Source organism: Poecilia formosa, unplaced genomic scaffold (genome assembly GCF_000485575.1).
Source record: "Poecilia formosa unplaced genomic scaffold, Poecilia_formosa-5.1.2 Scaffold354, whole genome shotgun sequence".
NCBI classification, from domain to species: Eukaryota; Metazoa; Chordata; class Actinopteri; order Cyprinodontiformes; family Poeciliidae; genus Poecilia; species Poecilia formosa.
Window position 1 is genome coordinate 152,197 of NW_006800293.1, and position 13,010 is coordinate 165,206.

Sequence of the window (13,010 nt, forward strand, 5' to 3'; positions counted from 1 at the left end):
TGAATAAAGAGAAACAAGAACATCTGTTCTTTCTGTTTAATTCCTTTACTTGTGTAATTAATGTTTTCCTCTCTTCCTGATGTGCTTCTCGTTAAGAGCACCATGTCCAGTACATGCCCAAGTCTCAATGTGTGATTCTAACACAGTTTTTAATGCTACTGTATGAGCCTACCTGAGCCCAGACTTACCTGCAAATTAATGGGGGGTGGGATTCACTATTTGTCCTGTTTGCACAAAGTACACACAGTGTATATCTTTGTAGGTTTTCAAAGGTAGTCAATGAAAAAGGAGGTAAGTGGAAAAACAGTGGAAAATTGGCACACTAACTTCACTCAGAAGTAAGTTTGCCAGTTGATGCAGCAGATTACTCTGCAGGTACTTCTGCACTCTCATCCCTTTTAACATATATGCTTAAAATAAAGTTGTTGTTGGATTTTTTTTTTTTTTGTATTTTCTATCTAAAACATTTTCTGTCAAAATTGCAGCTTTTTGGAGCACCAGGTGAGATTTGTCAAACTTTCACAGTATCTTGAAATTAGGAAGTGCAGTAGAGAAACATGGTGTGTGTGCTTTGTATGTGTGAGCAGCAAAAGTAAGAGAGATGCACTCCATATAGCCGTACTGAAGAACCACAGAGAATGTTGGCTTACATTTGAAGAATAGGAAAACCTCTTCCTGTCACATGATTTGTTAGCGAATCAATTTATGATCTGTTAACATGAAAGTGTTAAAAGATCATAAAAAGTGTAACAAATCATATAGATTTGTTTGCTTTTCCTCAAATCTTGGGATAATATTCTGATGCAGTCCACGTTCCAGATCATCCATCTGGAGTCCATTGTCATGTGCCAACTCGTCAAGGCACAAGTCCATTTAAGAGGTGAGTCATAAGCTGTAGAGATCATCAGAGTGTTGTTGGGGGGAAAAAAGAAAACACTTTTAGTCTGTTACAGCGCATCTGGAAAGTATTCGCAGTGCTTCTTTGTTTCCACATTTTGTGGCTTTGCAGCCTCGTTCCAAATTGTATTTAATTAATCTTATTCCTTAAAATTGTCATACACAAATATCCTATTAGGACAGGAAAAATGTTCTCCTCAGTTTTGCAAACATATTAAAAATAGAAGAAGTATTCACTTGTTTGTTATGAAGTTCAAATCTGAGCTGTTTCCACTCATCATCTTTTAAATTGAGTCCACCTGTGGTAAATTCGGTTGATTTGACTTGATTTTGGGGGGAAAAAATGTGGAAAAAGTGAAGCACTGTGAAGACTTTCTGGATGCATTGTGAATGCTCTCTGAGATGTGACGCTTTGTAACCCATGTTCTCATTTACTAGCTTCACATGCTGTTGGATGAGAAGAGCATACTGAAACATTTCTTTACTCGTCTCCTATTTGTTTCAGTTAACTCTTGCAGGAGCTACAACATATTAACAAATATATAATCTTTTTCTTCCTCATGGCGTCTGGTGCTAAAGCACAAGCAAACAGCTCCTTTACAGCTGAATTTCTCATCTTCTTCCTAGGTGTCAAACTTAAACTAATTTGAACTCAAGGATTTATCTAGATTTGGAGATCAACTCTAAATAACAAATTCTCCTGTTGTTGGTGTATCTCACTGGGAAAGCCACAATGTGACAATTGTAAATGTTACAAAACAGATTAATCTATGTTTGTGTACATTTCTCACAAAGGTTGTCACATTATTGCCACAAACTTCTTTTTTTAGAGAATGTGGAGGGAGTTTGGTTTTATTCCAACATTGGGTTTCCTTAGTCCACTTTTTGTAAATTCCAAGATGAAATGTTTTAGATCCGCATAATGAAGTAAGGCTTTTTTTTTTTTTGGAGATGTCTGTTGCCGAGGATCTAAACATATTGGCCCATCTGCTCCAGTTTTGCTTCCTCCATCTTATTTGTTCTGGGAAACCACAGGGTGTGTCTGCTGATCACTACATCCCTTATCCATCAAAACATGCAAACAGTTGCACAGCAATCTTAGAGCAGCAGATGGGATCATAACTGCAGCTGTTGCTCTGCATGAAGGCATGCGAGAAAGCAACGACATGGCAACACCAAGATCTCAGACATGTGGAGTTCTGGATGTTTATTTTTGGGGGAGTCAGTAGAAAGCAGGCTGAATGCAAATGTACTTAACACACTTTTTAGATGTTTATTTGGAAATTTAAAAAAAAAAATTGAAAACGTCTCTTTTTACTGGTCTAACAAATAAAATCACAATAAATCACATTGAAATGTTTGATCATGATGTGATAAAATTGTGAACATTTATTTGGGTATAAACATATTAGTATTGTTTTAAAATAATAACTTGGTCTCACATGTTACTTTTAATTCAGCTGAGGACATATTGATCGATTTTAATAAAGACCTGGCTATTTTTAATCCTCTGCTTTACTTTGTTTTGAAGATTTTACAATTAAATTGAGAATATTTCTACTATAGTCAATGAATTATGTTTTAGGGGTTTTGGGGGGTTTTAGCTGTAATTGCAAACCAGACTGAGCCTTATATTAAAGCAGACTGCTGCTACCATTATGTTATCAGAGACAAGCGACCTTATAAAGACACAAACAACACTTTACCTTTTCAAAGAATTAAGACGCTCTTATTTTTGCTATAAAAGACAATACATGTTATGCTTTACTCGCACTGTCAGTTTCAAATAATCACAATAAAAATAGACCCCACAGAACAATTGTGCAGCGACTGCATTCAGGCTTCTTGAACATAGATGCTGCTCATTTGAATGCAACACTAGCCTTTTATGTCATGACTTGTTACATCCTAATTGGATTGACAGTGAAAATATTTGGTGCTGTGTTAAGTACTTTGGGAGCAGGCAGCCCCCTGCAGTTTAGTTTCCGCCTCAGTCAGAACAGACCCACTAACAGCATGTGCAGTGTGCTCTGAGAACAAGATGCTGTCTGGGAGAATGAGACACAGAAGAGCTGATGCAACGCCAGAGTCATAACAGACTGCAGAGGGTAAAAGGAAGAGACACCGACAGCAATGCAGGAACAAATGCAGATTTAAGAAATTAGAAATAGCATCACAGTGTCATTTGGTAGAACACATCTAAGATCCTTACTTTTGTGATCTTAAGAGTTCTGGCCCATCAAAAATGGATTTTTAGTGACTTAAAATGTTGGAAGCGAAAGCTTCACATTTTCAGAAAATGTTCTTCCTGTTATACAAACAAAGTGATGCAACTGCTTTTCAGAATGGGACACATTCTGCCTTTGGCAGAATTGTATGCAAAACTTTATGTTAAAGCTTAAATGTATAACATTAAAATGTGTTTTTAGTGAGTCAATTCTGATGTGAAAAAGCTAAAAAAAAAAAACTGACAATGAACAAAATTAAACACATACTGCTCTAAAAATGCACCTCTTCTTAAGTATTTTTTTTTCTCTGTTCTATTAGATGTTAATGTTTTAATTGTGATTTTTGTCCTTTGCACTGAAACTGTTTTAGTTTTTTTTTTCTTTTTCTTTTAAAGCTAGTTTTTATTCTAATAATTTCAGGACTTTTGTAGCCAAATAGAACAAGGCCTTTTTCCCCCAAACATTTGATAACTGATTAAAACTTGACTCATAATACCACTCATTGTTTTGTTTGTTTGTTTTTTTGTTGTTGTTGTTGTCTTTACCATATTTGTATTAAACATGAAAGTTTAGAATTACAATCCCATTTTGCAAATATGTGTAAGTATGTTGTATAGTGTTGTGCTTAAATATTGAAAACTAAGTGTGAGGTTTCATGGAGGACAAATTGAAGAGAGGCTGTAAATCTATTGATATCTCATACGTAATTTGATGTTCCACATTGTTCAAAGTGTAAATGTGTATTGAAACTCCTACTAATCAGAAAAATATTGAGGTATTTTCAATCAGTTTAATTTTGTAGTGCATAGTTGGGTTCCTCTCCATTGTTCTATGTTACATCATTTTTACCTGGGCTGAAGAGACATGTAATGATTTCTCTGGTCATTAAAGGTCTCTGTTACTCATTGTAGCCATACATATTTGTCTTATTTCTTATACAATGAATGGTTGTTTGTTTTCTTGATTTTCTTCAACTCAGTGGAAAAGCCTTTGTCTCTATTCCTGTTTTTCTCATCTCTTCCAGAAGGTGGCGGTATAATTCTGCGTTCATGTATGTTTGGTGGTTCAGAAACACTTTGTGAGTATTGTTGATTAAAGTTTCAATATTATGTAAAATTACTGCTCAGATGTTAAATTTCTTTTGCCAGAGTTGACAATTAAAGTTTTAGTTTTATTCTGTACAGTCTGTTGCACACATTTCAGAGTGACAGTGAAATGGAGGATAAATTAGCCTACCAGGTTAGAAGTTTTGCACAGAGATTATTGTGGTTAAAATGCAACACAGATGCTTTTATCTCATTAAAATAAATAGGAAATATATAAAATGTTTGTCCTCACAGTAATGTTAGCCTTTGAAAATGGATAATTTCGCAGCTGTTTAACATTTAGTAATAAACAAATTCTTAACATACTTAGTTTATTAAGCTGTACAACTTAGTCAGATGTAGCACTTGAAATGTGAAGTAGTGTTGTAAATCATAAGCTTATGCACAAATCATGTGTTTATTATGTTGTTTGAAAGACCAAAAAAAAAAAATGGTTAAAAATGTAATTTTGCTTGTTCTTCGCTCTGTCTTTCAGTTTGCCATAAAAGTCTTAAATCCCATAAAGCAAAGTTTGTGGAGCAAAGAAAACATTTTTGAAAAGTTCAGCAATCAAACTTATTGTTGACATGCAAGGGAGTAAGAACCGAGTATACTGTACTTTGAACCTTTTACCTCGTTTGTCACATTACAGCCACAAATTTTATTGTATTTTATTGAGCTTTACGTGACAGGCCAACACAAAGTCATTTATAAATGTGATGTGAAAGAAAAATTACACATGGCTGTCAGTACTGTCTAAAAGGTGGGGTGTGTATTTCTGCTCAAACTCCTTTTCCTGACACCCATACAAAAAATCCGAAGCAAAACCTCCTGGCAGAACTCACAACATAAATAACAACTTCACCAGTGTGTAACTTATTCTGTGTGTAAATACATGAAAAGCATTAACTACACGGCAATACAGGAAGAAAAACCTTCTGGAAACTTGAGACTAGATGGAAACTAACTTTACAAAAGAACAGCAACCATAACAATTCAGCCGAACTGCATGGGTATGATTCAGATTGAAGCATGTTTGTGTGCTGGCACGGCCCAGTCAAAAAACCCAATTGACAATTTGTAGTGGTAGGACTCGAAAATTGCCTTTGTTTTCCCACAGACACTTTCAATAGAGTCTATATTGCACAGAAGCAGGGGGCAAGTATTTGAGTCTCTAGAGGAATACATCTGGAAAAGACACAGGTCAGATAACCATCCATGCACACACCTGAGGACAATTTAGAGACCAATTAACCTATTAGGTTCTGTTTGAGAGAGGAAACCAGATAACCCAGATGGATCATTGCAATCCCATGCAGAAAGACTTAAGGCTGAGAGTCAAACCTAGGAACCAGCTGCACCATCACGCTGGTCCTGTACCGAACAATGTCGAACAAATCCAGTGATTTGGGGAAAACCAAACAACAAAGCCATAACACTTTTGGATGTGAGCTTTAGAGAAGACTGTGGCCACTGCCTTTTTGAAGCAAACATCATCGAAAGGCCTCGTTTCAGGTCATGGGAGGTGGAAGCCATTTATCTGAGAGGTCATACGAGGTCATCTGGAGTCATTTCAGCGAACGAGTTGCACAGGAATGAGCTCCACAGGATGTAGGAATGTGGTGTAAATGTCACAACGTATTTAGAACCAGATGTTTGCAATCTGAAGACAGAACAATACCAGCTTATTGGACATAATATATGTGCCCCTTGGTGAAATGCAATATTGTAAAGCTGTTTTGAAAATCTGCTATCCCTCCGGAGTCTGACTGGCTGGACGTGAGAATAACAAAGGAAGACAATGTGCAGAGGGTAAAAATGTTTTATTTTATTTTTCCCAAACACAGTACCACAGAAGAAAAACATTAACAATCCTGCGACGATATCAAGCAATTCACTCCATTGTAATACATCTGCATAAGTTGATTGTTAGAACACACAAACTCGCTTTTAGCTTGTCTGTTGAAGAGTTCATGGGGAAACATTAACACTCACAGCACATTTCTGCATGTCTATGGTCTCAACTATGTTTGCGATGAGTAATAAATTATCAAGGTATGCCTTTTCTAAACAAAACACAAAGATGTACTTTTAATTCCTTTCACATGTGTCATTACTTTATCCATTAAAACAGGGGAGCTTGGATTTTGACAGTTTTTCCAAAGGTTTTGGATAAGGTGATAAGGGGTCTTGATCCACTTCTTTTTGGTTAGTTTGCAGTGCATCCAGAAAGTATTCAGTCTTTGCTTAATACCTTTAGCAGCAACTTTTTTTGTAATACGGTGCCACCAGCTTAGCTCACCTGTCTTCAAGCATTGTGGCCCATTCATTTTTTGCAGTTCTTCTCAAGCTCCGTCAGATTGGATGGGAGACGACTGTGCAGTCATTTTCAGATCTTTCCAGAGACGTTCAATCGAATTCAAACCTGGACTCTGTCTTGGTCACTCCAGGACACTCACTGAATGGTTCTGAAGCCGCTCCTTTGAGATCTTCTAGGCTATTCTGTTTGATGGATTGCTGCAGAGATGGACGTTCCTCTGGAAGGTTTTCCTGGCAGGTGTGTCAGTTTTCTCTGTCAAACCAAGTTCAACTAACTGAAGCTACCAACAAGCCGCAGAAACATCTAAAACTGAGTTGAAACAGCTCAATTTTGAGCTCAGTGGCGAAGATGCGAGTACTTACTTAAATGTGAATTCTTGGTGCAAAAATTTCAAAAACCTTTACCACATTTTTGCAGTGGAATATTCTTGTGTAGAATTTTGAGGAAAGAGATTCACTTAATACGATTTGGAATAAAGCTGTAAAATAATAAAATGTGGAAGAAGTGAAGCGTTGTGAATACTTTGCGGGTGCACTGTACATAATTTACTATATTTATATTCCAGTGGTGACGACATAGAGCCAATACTGGTGTTGCAAATGTTTCCATGCACCTGTCAGAATGTTTAGTTTAAAATTTTATGTTAAAAGATGATACAACTGTTTTGATTTGTTTAATCTAAAGATTAATATGAAATGTTTCAGAAGTAAATTTTCTTGCCATCATGCTGGATTCTCATTTGAAATTTAACAAGCAAGTGAAGAAGGTGAGCAGAATTGTGAAAGCCAACTTATGTCATTTTAGACTGATACAGTCAGTCATTTCATTCTGAAAGTTTTTATGCTATCAATGTTTTTTTGTTTCTTTTTACATTTAAGTTACTGTTTAAAGGCCTTCGGCTATAAACTGTCCAAACAGCTACTAAGTTACTAAAGATGATTAATAAACAAGCAACAAAGACTTTGGACAAGAAGCCTGGAAGAGCACATCACTGCCATGTGCTCAAAACATTTTATTTGGTTAATTTTGAAAATTTTACAAAGATATCAAATCTTAAATTCACTTTTAAGTGTAAGGGTTACTGGGAGCACAGACACCTTTTGGTTCCTCTTAAGGAAAGTTAACATGTAGTTCTCTTCCTGCAGAACTAAAACTGAACTCTGACTAGTTTCAGTTTAGATTACAGATGAAGAAGTTTATTAAGCGGGACCATCTAAAATAGGTGTTTGCAATTTTCTCTCTTTGATGTTATAGTTATAAATCATTATAGTTTTGATGCGCTTTAATCAGATTCACATTTGTATTTGTTTTGTATTTGAACTTTAGCATTATGTTGCTCTATGTAACCAAGGGCCCAGCTGGGGACAGACACAATAAATCTTTTTTAGACTTTAAATGTTAAAGTGTAATGATTTTTTTTAATTCGCCACGCAAATAAATCAATTAAATTCGGTGAGTGAAAAAATTATGTAAGCATTCAATTTCTGATTAATAAGTTATTTTTTTTTTCTATTGTTACAATCATCTATCTATATGCAACTAGTCTGAATCAAATAAACAAATTTAAGTCGACTAACTTAAATATAATACGTTCCTTTTGGTTTTATTTTAATTAGGGATGAAATGCAGCCTGCGCTCTTGTCAAGTGTATAAAAAAATCAACTAGAAAGATCAACATATCTATTTTCATAAACTGCCCTGATTTCACTAAACATATTTCTTTCAGTCTTCGTCCCCCCCGCTGCAGACGGCAGACTTCCCCCCGCAGCGAGGAGAGAGGCTGCGACCGCTCCGAGAAGACAAAAGTTTCTGGACGCTCTCTAGGTGTCTTGGACGCAGCAGCTGAAAGAAGCCATTTCCTGCCAAATAGTGAGCCCATATAATCGTGACTGCAGCAGCTACTTCCTGCATTGTTACAGTGCTTAATGAGGATTAAGTTGAAGCTGTCATGGTACTCCGCATGGAGGGCAAGAGACGGAGGATCTGCGTGGAGGCTGGATGATCTCATTAGGCTTTGATACCTGCACAGGACCAGCTCACTAACTGTGTTCTGTTAATAAATACAGATGTGCTCATTTAAATACATGCACCCATTTATATCTGGACCTTATATTTAGGAAAAATTCAAGTCTTAACTGCAAGCTGAAAATTAACCCCATCAGTTAGTCACAGTCTGGTGTGATAGATAGATAGATAGATAGATAGATAGATAGATAGATAGATAGATAGATAGATAGATAGATAGATAGATAGATAGATAGATAGATAGATANTAGATAGATAGATAGATAGATAGATAGATAGATAGATAGATAGATAGATAGATAGATAGATAGATAGATAGATAGATAGATAGATAGATAGATTTTAATGCATGGTTTTATTATTTGATGATATAGTCTAGGACTTTTTAGTACACGCATTTCTGTTTTACTGGGGGTATGAATAGCATGACATAAGTCTATTTCATTTCTGCTCTTAATCCTACTCAACATAAGAAAGACATGTAATTCGAGTAAGAGAGTTGTGACTGACCTTTGTAAGCCAGGAAATGACTTCAGGAAAATTTTGACCCACCTAAACTTGCCCACAAGTACAGTCAGAGCCATAATTAACAAAACAACCATGACATACAAGGTTGAGTGACAACATGTATTTTTATCTTGCCATCATGCACAAGTCTCCATGCAGTGAGAGAGGTGAAGCAGGGTAAGGCTTCTCCACCACCCACTAGAGAAATGCAGCAAAACTTTGGGTGTCCATCTTTCCATAACATTCATTAAAAGTCCATATGCCAAACAGTTTTTCAAGAAAGCAGGCCTGGAAAAAAAACATCTGTGACATTGTAAGCATAAATGTGCGAATATTTCTGCACTTGAACCTTAACTTGATTTAACCTTGACCTAAAACAAATGTGTTGTTATTCTCACCACTTTGAGGAAAATACACTTTTCTTTGTTTTTGTGGCGTATGAACAGGCCTTCGCACGTCAGAGGTGCGAACTGACAGTCTCATAACTGTTCATTCTGGCTTCGTGACAAGAAGATGTGATGTAAAAAAGACAAATGTGTGACCAGCTGGCTAGGGAATTAGTGACACAAACACAATGCCACACACACACACACACACACACACACACACACACACACACACGCATCATTTCTTGCCACAAACACACTTTTGACAGGCAATGCAGACGTGTGCCAAGACAGAACAGACTGGATAACTGGACTTCAGCTATAGGTTTTTCAGTGGTCAGAGGAACAAATGTTGCTCCTCTAACCACTAGAGGAGTATGTCACTTGAGATTTTGTTAAAAATAATTAAAGACTTATGCCTACTGAATACGCAAACTTTGTTTTTCAGGGTTGTTTAAATATACACCTCTGCCTGTAACCGTTTCTAAATGTTTAAAGGAATTATCACCCAGCACATGGAATAAACTTTATTGTAAGCTGCTAATTGTTGTCAGCTATTGCTCTTTTTTCATTTAAACAACAAATCACCTTGTTATGTAAGAGTTGCACCTATAAGAACATGAACCAGACACCAAAAATCCTTATCTTTCATTAGATAGTATGTGGATTTTATTTGTTCCGTGCTCTGAACAAAACCATACTGGTGGGTAAATATTGACTTATTGCACAATAAGTCCTTAGAATTCTGATCACTTGAATCTGCACTGAAACCAGTCAATGAAACAACACCATGTGAAACTGATCCAAAGAACGTGTTTCACAGACATTCTCACCCCTCAGAGAACGGGTTTCACAGCATTGTCTAATCATTTATGGATCAACGGCTGAAGGTAAACTAGTCGCTTATCCAGTTTGTCACTACATCTGAGGGTAGCCCCATGCTGAGTCCCTGAGTTTACTCCAAACCTCACCAAACAGACACAATTCATTCTCCCTGAGTCTTAAAAAGCTGTCAAAATCTCTAAAAGAAACATATAAAAAAGCATAATCTAAAAAGACTTACCTTATCTTATAATTAGTGTTACCAGGCATTTTTATTTTTTATCTTTTGTGGAGCTCATACTGGCCGGTACGTTTTCTGTGTCTCTGGATCCACATGAACAAATGTACTAGCTCGGAGTATTTTCTAACCTACAATGTTACGGTTACAGTAAAAAGAAGACCTTTGCTGCAGCATTGATTGCTTTTCTACATACGGTCCAGCCTCAGGAGACTGGAGTGTTTGGATGAGAGGACACAAACAATCAGACCTGATGACACAGCAACATCTAGCAAGAGCTATTTTTTGTCATTTAAAGAATGAAGGGGTGAGGCTGACAAAGCACTTGATGCCCCCCACGCTGCAGGGCTGGAGAATACCTTCCCCACTTTAGGCTTTTACTTAGATCGCAGCGTTTCATATACCATAGGTGCGTCTTTCCATGCCTGCTTGTGGATAAGTGAGGATTAGTTTGGTTCAGAGAGGGATGTTATAAAGCGGACAGAGTTCTCATCAGGAGAGCGGATGCCAACTGGAGTCTTTGCAGAGACGACCATGTTGTTAATGGACTAACGCTGCTACAAAACACTCTGGACTTGCACGTTTGGACCAGGATGTACCTTTATGAAAGCAAAACTCTTCTGATGACAACTCAAAAGTGAGGCATGATCGTAGTTCATTGACCCTTATTTGTAGTTAGGTAACAGTTTCTCCAAACAGTGGTTTTGAATGAGGAGAAAACTGAATGGTTTCTCGTGTAATGTGATTTAGATCTTAATCTGAGGTCACCGGGAGAAATTGGGTTGTTATGGTGAACCCATGACTTCAGTGGATAACAGGACGTTAGAGTTCATAAACCTTTTGAGAAGGGGGAAACACAAATGTAATATGTTTCCACAGGAATGCAACTTGTGTTCCTTACAGAACTTTACGTTGTGGCTTTGGTTACAGCGGAAGGATTTGCATTGACTACTCCTACGCCTCTGTCTTCCAGGTGTTTTAAAGTCTCCACCAATCAGACATCACCTACTCACCATCCCCAGCAGGTGAAGCAAATATCACTAATGATCTCTTCATGTGGGATATATTAGTCCGCAAATTAACATTTTGTCTTCAAGGTGGATTAGAAAGAAGAAAAATGGGAAAGCATAAGGATTTGAGTGAGGTTGACAAGAACCACATTGTGTCAGCTATTGTATTTGGTCAGAGTATTCCCAAAACTAGAGCTCCCACTATCTAGTAAGGGAGGATCTAAGGAAGGAATGGCGGTGACCTCTGACAGGGTCATGGGCAGCCATGGCCCCCTGATGCATGTAGGGAAGTGAAGGCTGGCTGTGTGGTCTGATCCAACAGACGATCTGTATTTCAAATACCTGGATAAGTTGAGATTGGTTCTGACAGACGTCAGAACACAAAGCACATTACACATTGTTACATATGCAGACATGTCAGAGTGCCCTTGCTGGTCAAAATGTTATGCCTGATTACGGCATAGTCAAAGCTTTATTGGTGCATCAATACCACACAGTGAATCTCTTAGATTAAATTTTCTTGCTTTTGTCCTGTATGAGCCCAATATCACCACATAAATAAAGAGTAAGTGGAACTGCTTCCACTCGACAGTTAGGTTTTATGATATCTGTATATTAAATTCATCAAAAGTTGAGTGGATATAACTCTTTCAGGGATCTGTTGGAATAAAAACATTCTGGCAGTTTAGTAGATTTATTTTTTCCCCTTCTTACAAACTCTGTTTTATTGGTGATCAATGAAGGACAAGAGGCAATTTAAGAATAAGGAATTATATTACCTGTTTGGTTGGACCTTACAGTGAGGATGAATAATGTGGAAAAGGACCTCGAACCAGCTATTGGGTTCGGTGGAGGATCCGTGATGCTGAGGGTGTGCTTCTCTTTAAAAAGCTGTGGGAATGTTAGTACCAAGATGTTGGTATGAGGAAATTTCAAATAAAAAACAGATAGCCTGTTAAAAGAAAGAAAGTGATAGTAGGTTGTCACTGAGTCTTTAATCAGGACATTGATCAAAAACAAAAGGCCAAATCAATGCAGAATTGCTCCACCGAACTTAAAATTTGCAGACTTTCATGCAATTCTACGATGGATTTGTGGCATGTCTTATCTTAGATACATGTTTTGGCTTAATTGGTGATTGTCTTGGTGGCTAACAGAACTTTCTCCAACAACTTACACTAAAGTATGGGAGAGAACCTGTGAAGTTGACCTCTTTTTCTTCTAAAGCTTTCTGAAGCATCTTTAAGTTTGAACCAGTAGGTTATTTCAGGTGACACCCCAATGGGGCCTCTGCCACTAAAATGTAGTGCTCTCCCAGTAGAGCTTAAGTTCCACATCTTGACTTGCGGTTGCAATTTTATGATGAGAAAATAAGTATTTGGGGGGGAAATCTTTAGTTCTACTCAAATGCTTATTCTCCTCACTGTGACATCCTGTGTGTCTGAGTGTGAGCATGTGCTTTTTATTCGCTGGTCCTGCTACGGGTCACTCC

General features: G+C 37.3%; 1 long non-coding RNA gene across 1 annotated transcript; it reads left to right on the plus strand.

The window, feature by feature from the left end:
• Nucleotides 1-7,184: 7,184 nt before the first annotated feature.
• Nucleotides 7,185-8,615, plus strand: LOC107833268 (uncharacterized). Its single transcript, XR_001658981.1, has 2 exons — nucleotides 7,185-7,296; nucleotides 8,257-8,615. It is a non-coding gene; the product is annotated as an uncharacterized LOC107833268 (long non-coding RNA).
• The last annotated feature ends 4,395 nt before the right edge of the window (nucleotides 8,616-13,010 follow it).